We start from the raw sequence: 9,049 nt of genomic DNA on the forward strand, positions 1-9,049 counted from the left end.
TTTTGTATTTTTAGTAGAGACGGGGTTTCACCATGTTAGCCAGGATGGTCTCGATCTCCTGACCTCGTGATCCGCCCGCCTCGGCCTCCCAAAGTGCTGGGATTACAGGCTTGAGCCACCGCGCCCGGCCATATCTGTTTTCCTTTAAGTACTGAGGATGGTGGGAGGACTAGAAGTCCAGTAAAATTTACCTATTTATTTAGCAAACACTTCCCAATGGGGTTTAGTAGATGTCTTACGATATTAATTCCATGTAACTATCATTCTCCCTATTTTACAGATAGAGAAACCGAGGCCCAGAGCCCAGCTGGGACACGGTGAACTCGAGATTTGAACGCAGGCAGTCTAGCTCCAGAGCTCTTGCTTGCCCGCTGTGCTACACTGGCTAGGCTGGAAACAAGGCATGGGGAGACATGGGGTCTACGCTGGAAAACTGGCCCCAAGCTCTGGCTAACATAGTGGAAAGTGCACAGGACCTGGGGTCCCACTTTGGCTTTTTTTAAACTGCAGATAAAGGTCCAAGTCTATATTCATATCTGTAAAAACTTCATAGCTACGTCAGTGGTCAAAATGAGAAAGAAAGCAAATTATCACACAAGGAAAGGCATGTGGTCTTCAGTGGGCACACTAAAAGTGTAGCAGGACAAGCCGCAGACAAAACTCCTCAGACACCGGATTAAAGAAGGAAGAGGCTTTTTATTCGGCCGAGAGCATCAGCAGACTCGCGTCTGAAGAGCCGAGCTCCCTGAGAAAGAAATATTTGGCCTTTTTAAAGGCTTACAACTTTAAGGGGTCCACGTGAAAGGGTCATGATAAATCCAGCAAGCGTGGGAAACGTGACTGGGGGCTACATGCATCAGCTAACAGAACACAAAGTTTTACAATGCTTTTTGTATACAGTGTCTGGAATTTACAGATAACACAAGTAGTTTAGGCCAGGGGTTGATGTTATTATTATTACTTTGTTTAACTCCTAGGACTGGGTGGTGGTGCCAAGGTTGTCTGGCTATTTATCTTACTTTTGTTTCTCTCTCTCTTTTCTCCTGTCTTTGAACTAGGCAAGGTGTGGGGAGGAGGGCAGTAGGAGTAGTAATGGTCTCCTCCCTTAAAAGCACCTCCTGAAGCTCAGCCCTTTCCCTGGCTAGGGACCCCTCTTCAGCTCATCCCACTTGGTCTCGTGTGCAGACCTTCTAGTCCACTCAGTAAGGCATGATCGTAAACCATCAGAAGGTACCTGTTCCATATACTGGAATTGAACAGTTGGGAATTTTATGGAAATTCTATTCCTGTTACTAAAGAAAACAGTTCTTAATTCTGCCCTGTATTCTTTTTAATGGTAAGGCCAAAGTTAAGTTGTCATAACATAAATCAGTCTGACCTGCTGGTACTCCACTTGCTGCAAAAGAATCAGAAACTATGTGAGAGAGAGCAAACTTCCATAATAAGAAAACCAATGTAGAAACTTCCAAACACTGCCAGTGGTTACAGTTACAATGGTGTCTCTATGGGAGCAGCCACAAATGAAACAGAAATGCTAACCTCAGCAAGTTTCAAAAGAATGCTACTAATCATTTTACAGGTTTATTCCGAAACGAAGACAGGGAATGCTCAGGAAGAAATTCCGACACAATTTCTAAATCATAACTGTACATTAAGGGTCATATTTGCAAAACACGTATCAAGGAAAGAAAAGCTGAACAAGAAAATGCAGTTCATATGACTTTTAACATTTTTCAGCATATTTACAACTGCAATTGCACAAAATAACTAACTTTTCAAAGCAAACGAGACTTCTGGTTTAGCATGGCATTAACCTACAAGGACAAAGAGAAAGGAAACAGTGACCGATAAGAGATCTTAACATAATTCTGGAAGACAGGAAGCTCACGGAAGTAATCGCTTAGTAGAGGAAACACTGAAACCTGAGTGCCCGCAGAGAGTGACTCGGCTGAGAAGGGAGCTGTGACATTTGTAAAACTCTAAAAATGCTCAGGAATCAGAGGCCTGGGGGAAGACATAGAGTCCAAAACAGGAGACTGGTTAAAAAGCTATATAAAAAAGCTTGACCAGGCACGGTGGTTCATCCCTGTAATCCCAGCATTTTGGGAGGCCAAGGCGGGTGGATCATTTGAGGTCAGGAGTTCGAGACCAGCCTGGCAAATATGGTGAAACCCCCATCCCTACTAAAAATACAAAAAAAAATGAGCCAGGCATGGTGGTGGACACCTCTAATCCCAGCTACCGAGGAGACTAAAGCACAAGAATAGCTTGAACCTGGGGGGCGGATTTTGCAATGAGCTGAGACTGCGCCACTGCACTCAACCTTGGGCGACGGACCCAGACTCCATCTCAGGGGGGAGAAAAAAATAAACCCAAACCCACAGGTGTGGAAAGGGAAAACTACAGAGACAGTAAACAAATTGGTAGTGGCCAGGGATTCGGAAAGGTGGGGGATGCTGAATCAGTGAAACACAAGGGCATTTTTAGGGCAGTGAAACTATTCTGTATGACACTGTAATGGCAAATACACGACACACTTTCAAAATCCATAGAATTTGACAGCACAAAGAATTAACTTTAATGTACATACTTTCAAAAAAACATTTAGGAGGTCAGCGATGCAACACAGACTGTGAAGTGAGAGTCTAACTGTGTTGCAAATGTGTGAAATAGCCTCACTGAAGGGGAAGGGGAGGGAAAATATGCTGACCTAAGAAACTTTGGAAATTAATAGAGTAAGACTACAATTATAAGGAAGTGTATGTAGCACTGTATTCTGATTGATAAAGTTGCTTCCTGCAAGAGCACCCTTAACAATTCTGAAACCACTGCACCAGAATGCTGAAATGGAACAATTAAGTACATGGATGGTGGATGGCGGGAGGGAGGTTTCTTGCTGTTGGAGTGAGAGGCTTCAAGCAGGGGAGAAGACTAGAATGATCCATGTCACTGGATTAGAATTGAGGACATCAGTATAAACTCACGTTTAGCTTGATATAGACATAGATGGCTATACATATATGTTTATATAAAGGTTTAAAGACATGTGTATATAGTTTAGTATACACATGCATATGTCCTTGCTTTGTCAGCTGAGAAACCCTAGAAGCAACGACACCCAGTAGCAACAAGCACAAGCACACCCAGTGCCCAGATCAAAGAACCAGGTCTATACAAGATGGTCCTGGCGCATCTTGTAGTGCCAGAAAGGAAAGAAGTAATCAACAAAACAAAAACCAAATGGTACGGATGCGTCAAAGGAACCCAGGAGCCAACTGAAAGTGAAAGTGTTCCAATAACCAAAGCTAGGAAACATTGATAGGAGTGTTAAAAAAAAGAAACAAGAAAAAATTGAGCAAGATAAAGTTTGATTGGATTGTAACCCAAAGTCTACATTTCCATTAGCCTATACTGATATAAACAAATAATTGCATAAATATATAAGTAAGGGAGAAAGGACCAATCTCCCATGCAGAAGAATGTACATAGATACTCCACCCACAAAGAGGTGGAGCACGGTGTACACAGGGACTCTTTCCAGAGAGTTCAGTATGGAAAATGAGAAAAGGGTAACATGACAGTGAAGAAACCTGACACATGTCTTCAGGCACGTGATGAAGGTCAACCTCAGCAGGGTGAAGTCATGTTGACAGTATAGATCCGTGGTATGAGGTGGTAAGACTGGCGCCTTACCTCTGGGTTCTTTCTCCCAAAACCCAAACCCTAGTCTGATCATAAGAAAAACATCAGACAAATCCCAACTGAGGAATAGTCTATAGAATACATGGCTAGTACTCAAAGCTGTTGAGATGATCAACAGCAAGTCTGAGAAACTGTCACAGCCAGGAGGAGCCTAAGGAGACAACTGAATGTCATGTGGTGTCTTGGATGGGATCCAAAAGAGCAGAAGGCCACTGGGTAAAAACTAAGGGGATCTAAACAACCTGTGGCCTTTAGTTAATAATAATGTATCAGTCTTGGTTCATTAATGATAACAAATGTACCACACTAATATAAGATGTTAATGGAGGAAATGTAAAATATTAATGGGAGAAATGTGTTGGGTATATGGGAATTCTTTGTATTATCTTTTTTTTTTTTTTTTTTTTTTTTGAGACGGAGTCTCGCTGTGTCGCCCAGGCTGGAGTGCAGTGGCCGGATCTCAGCTCACTGCAAGCTCCGCCTCCTGGGTTTACGCCATTCTCCTGCCTCAGCCTCCCGAGTAGCTGGGACTACAGGCACCCGCCACCTCGCCCGGCTAGTTTTTTGTATTTTTTTAGTAGAGGCGGGGTTTCACCATGTTCGCCAGGATGGTCTCGATCTCCTGACCTCGTGATCCGCCTGTCTCGGCCTCCCAAAGTGCTGGGATTACAGGCTTGAGCCACCGCGCCCGGCCTCTTTGTATTATCTTTGCATTTTTTCTGCAAATCTAAAACTATCCTTTTTTTTTTTTAAGTTTATGTTTAAAACACCCTACAGGCCAGGTGTGGTGGCTCACGCCTGTAATCCCAGCACTTTGGGAGGCTGAGGTGGGTGGACCTCCTGAGGTCAGAAGTTCAAGACCAGCATGGCTAACATGACAAAACCCCGTCTCTACTAAAAATACAAAATTAGCCGGCTGTGGTGGTGTGCACCTGCAGTCCCAGCTATTCTGGAGGCTGAAGCAGGAGAATTGCTTGAACCCAGGAGGCAGAGGTTGCAGTGAGCTGAGATCGCACCATTGCACTCTAGCATTGGCAACAAAAGCAAAACTCCATCTCAGAAACAAAAACAAACAAAAAAAACCTTACAGATACTGCCAGGCATGGTGGCTCACACTAGCGCTTTGGGATCACCTGAGGTCAGCCTGGCCAACATGGTGAGACCCAGTCTCTACTAAAAATACAAAATTAACTGGGTGTGGTGGTGCACGCTTGTAATCCCAGCTACTCAGGAGGCAGAGGCAGGAGAATTGCTTGAACTTGGGAAGCAGAGGTTGTTTTCTTTTTGTTTGTTTGTATATTTGTTTTTTGAGACAGAGTCCCACTCTGTTGCCTAGGCTGGAGTGCAGTGGCGCGATCTCGGCTCACTGCAACCTCCGCCTCCCGGGTTCAGGGGATTCTCCTGCCTCAGCCTCCCGAGCAGATGGGACTACAGGCATGCACCAGCACGCCCAGCTAATTTTTGTATTTTTAGTAGAGACTGGGTTTCACCATATTGGCCAGGCTGGTCTCTAACTCCTGACCTCATGATCCACTCCCTGCTGCCCGCCTTGGCCTCCCAAAGTGCTGGGATTACAGGTGTGAGCCACCACACCTAGCCTTGGGAGGCAGAGGTTGTAGTGACCCGAGTTCATGCCACAGCACTCCAGCCTGAGCGACAGAATGAGACTCTGATTCAAAAAAAATAAAGTAAAATAAACCTTACAGATACTGACATTTGGGGAATCATTTAAAAAGCCAGCTTATCATCCAATCAACCTGCATAAAAACTGAAAAAGCATTAGGCCTATAAACAGAGCTCTGCATTAGCTTATTTCTTCACTTTTAAACATAGACACAGGCAAGGATCGCTAGACACATGAGACAAGTTTCCAACAATAAAGGTAGAAACCAAACCAAGCTAGGAAAAAGAAAAAGAATGAGAATAATGTAAGAAACAGAAAAAAAATTTTAAATTACTTTATCTAGAGATACTATAGGTGGAGGTTTATCTGTTTTTTTTTTTTTTTTTTTTTTTTTTGAGACAGAGTCTAGCTCTGTCGCCCAGGCTGGAGTGCAGTGGCCGGATCTCAGCTCACTACAAGCTCCGCCTCCCGAGTTTACGCCATTCTCCTGCCTCAGCCTCCTGAATAGCTGGGACTACAGGCGCCCGCCACCTCGCCCGGCTAGTTTTTTGTATTTTTTAGTAGAGATGGGGTTTCACCGTGTTAGCCAGGATGGTCTCGATCTCCTGACCTTGTGATCCGCCCATCTTGGCCTCCCAAAGTGCTGGGATTACAGGCTTGAGCCACCGCGCTCGGCCTATCTATTTTTTTTTGAGACAGGGTCTGGTACTGTTGCCCAGGTTGGAGTGTAGTGGTACCTTCTCAGCTCACTGCAACCTCTGCCTCCTGGGCTCAAGTGATCCTCCCACCTTAGCCTCTCGGGTAGCTGGGACTACAGGCGCACACCAACATGCCTGGCTAATTTTTGCTTTTTTTGTAGAGACAGTGTTTTGCCGTGTTGCCCAGGCTGGTCTTGAACTTCTGAGCTCAAGCGATCTGTCTCCCTTGGCCTCCCAAAGTGTTGGGATTACAGGCGTGAGCCACTGCACCCAGCCAGGTTTATGTATTTTAAAGTTTTGAAACAGGGGAGGGAAATCTCAGCATGATTCCCTTATCCATTTGCCTGTCCCTTAGCAAACCTCTACTTTTCATTGCATCCTAATAGGTTTGAGTTAGACACACACAGAATGACTGCATCATAATTACAGACTCTCAGTTTTGAGTCATAAGAGACTCTAATTTGTGATAATAGTTTTATATATTTGTGATTTACAGTCACTTTTCAAGTGTTTCATTTTGCAGATTTATACTCTTCCACATATATAACATACAAAACATTACAAGTCACTGGATATTACTCTCAGTCATTTTCTAACCACATTTTATTAGATTACCAGGTCTGTATAGTGATAGTTTCTAAGCCTTAGTCCACATCCCATGTTTAAGTTCAGTGAAATCCATAATAATCCAAGGAGGGCTCTCAGGCAAGTACTTCAAAATCTGTGAGAAGACTGCAAGGACAGGAAAGGGCTTTCAGAAAGAGCAACATGACCATAGTGAAATGGGAATGAACACCTGGAATTCAGCTGGTCCTGAAGCCCACAAAGAAAGATAAGTGACATGTCAAGCTTGTTGCAGAGAAGGAAGACTAGGCTGCTTTCTTGGTGACAATTTTAGGTACACTGAAGAGAACTCTCCAGGGTCACTCCAATTCTACTCTTCCTGTTTTGCTTCACATGCTGCCATCTTTTCTTTAGTCTCTTCTTACTACGGTGCCCTCTTTTCCCTCCAAGGGAAGGAGGCCTGAAAGGGCAAACTATCACTATTTATAAATGCTCATTAGCTAAATGTTCAAGCAGCCCTTCCCTTACAGCACCTCCCACCCCCACCTCTCTTATTTGAGGCTTTAACTTTATTTAACTTATTTACTTATTTATTTAGAGACAGAGACATTTACTTATTTATTAGAGACAGCTCTGTTGTCCAGGCTGGAATGCAGTGGCATGATCACTGCTCACTGCAGCTTCCACCCCAGCCTCCCAAGTAGCTGTACTACTGGTGAACGCCACCACACCTGGCTAATTTTTAAAAATTTTTGTAGAGATGGGGTCTCACTGCCTTGCCCAAGCTGGTCTCAAACTCCTGGCCTCAAGCGATCTTCCTGCCTTGGTCTCCCAAAGTGCTGGGATTACAGGCATGAGCCACTGTGCCCAGCCACTTCCTTATTGAACATATTCAGGACTTTCCACTTGCCTTAGTTTTTAAGTGTCTTGCCTAAGTCTTTTCTCTGACTTACCAACTCTGGCCCCCAAACTGGAGAAAACAGGAGAGTTAACAGCACTATAAGTGATGTACCCCATCACTTAAATACAATGGGACCAAATCCCCTATTTGGTTCAGTTCATAGATATTTCTTGTAACCATCTGGACAAGCATGATTATGTCTGCTATGGTGTAAGTCACAGGGGTAAGCAAATTTTAGAAGCTGCAGTTGCCTCGTTGCAGAATATCAAGAGATAAGCCCTTCCAGGCATTTCACTAGTTTATCCATAAGCAAGGCAGATACAGATTGAGTGCCACCCACTTAGCCTTTATTTCCATGAAGGCAAAAGTCAGAATGAAGATTGTCATCTCAGTTAAATGTCACCTCTAAACTACCGAAGAAAAAAGCAGAGAGAGGTTGCAAATCTGGCTACGTTCCCTCACCCAATTTGAATCAAATCATATTTAATCCCTACTGTGATGTCAGCCTCAATTCAATAGTTGCTCAAGAAATTAGTTCAGTTGTCAGAATAATCTGAGAGCTCAATTCACAGCCCAGACTGGACCCAAACCTTCAGGTTCATTTATATAATAAAACGCTTCCTGTGTGCTAGGCCCTGTGCTAAATGGCACATGATCACATTTAACCTCCAAAACAACTCTAAGTGAACGTACTGACCATTTTCTTCAAATGTGAGATCAAGCCCAGAGACGGCAAGGCTACTAAGCTGTGAGTGATAAGAAAAGGAACCACATCTGTCTAACTCCAAAGCTTCCACCTTTAAACCCCTTTTAGCTAGGTTTCTGAACAGGGTTGAAAACTTTGTTGGACAAGCATAGGCCACTATGCATCAGACTGGCCTTTGGACAAGGGAAGACCACCCTACCTAAAACAGCCCATCCCTGCCACCCAGCATCACTCTTTACTTATTCTACTTCTTTCTAGCAGTCTTCTCTAAAATTACACCCATTCATCCCACAAAGACTGATCTCTGCTATATTCCAGACACTGTGGATGCAGCAGTGAAACAGACTACAATCTCTGTCCTCATCGGCCTGACATGATTTGTTAACCTGTTCCTGTCTCTCCTACCAAATATGAGATCCATGAGGGTAGAACATTGCCAGTCTTGCTTACTGCATATTTCCAGCACCTAAATAGCCTCTGGTATATGGGTACAATAGACAGCAATGTTTGTCAAAGAATTCCATCCACGACATCCTCAGCATGGCATAGGAAGCTGGTCAAACGATTCACCAAAACGATTTTATTCCCATGCAGAGTTCCTTATGGTGCACTGTCTCAGTACTATTCTACAAATGGCCATTATATAAAGATTTAAATTAAACCTCTATGATATCCTAGTATTTTCTAAATGTTGAAAAAAAAAACCAAACCAGTTTAGTCATCAAGAGCGATTTTTCTGTGCAAAAAAAAAAAAAAAAAAACCACACACACACACACCCCCTCTCCAACACCAAAAAACTCCCAGTACCAGATAGCCACAATACGAGAGCAGGGAGTAAATGCATATGAGGAAA

Source organism: Theropithecus gelada, chromosome 9 (genome assembly GCF_003255815.1).
Source record: "Theropithecus gelada isolate Dixy chromosome 9, Tgel_1.0, whole genome shotgun sequence".
Lineage (NCBI taxonomy): Eukaryota > Metazoa > Chordata > Mammalia > Primates > Cercopithecidae > Theropithecus > Theropithecus gelada.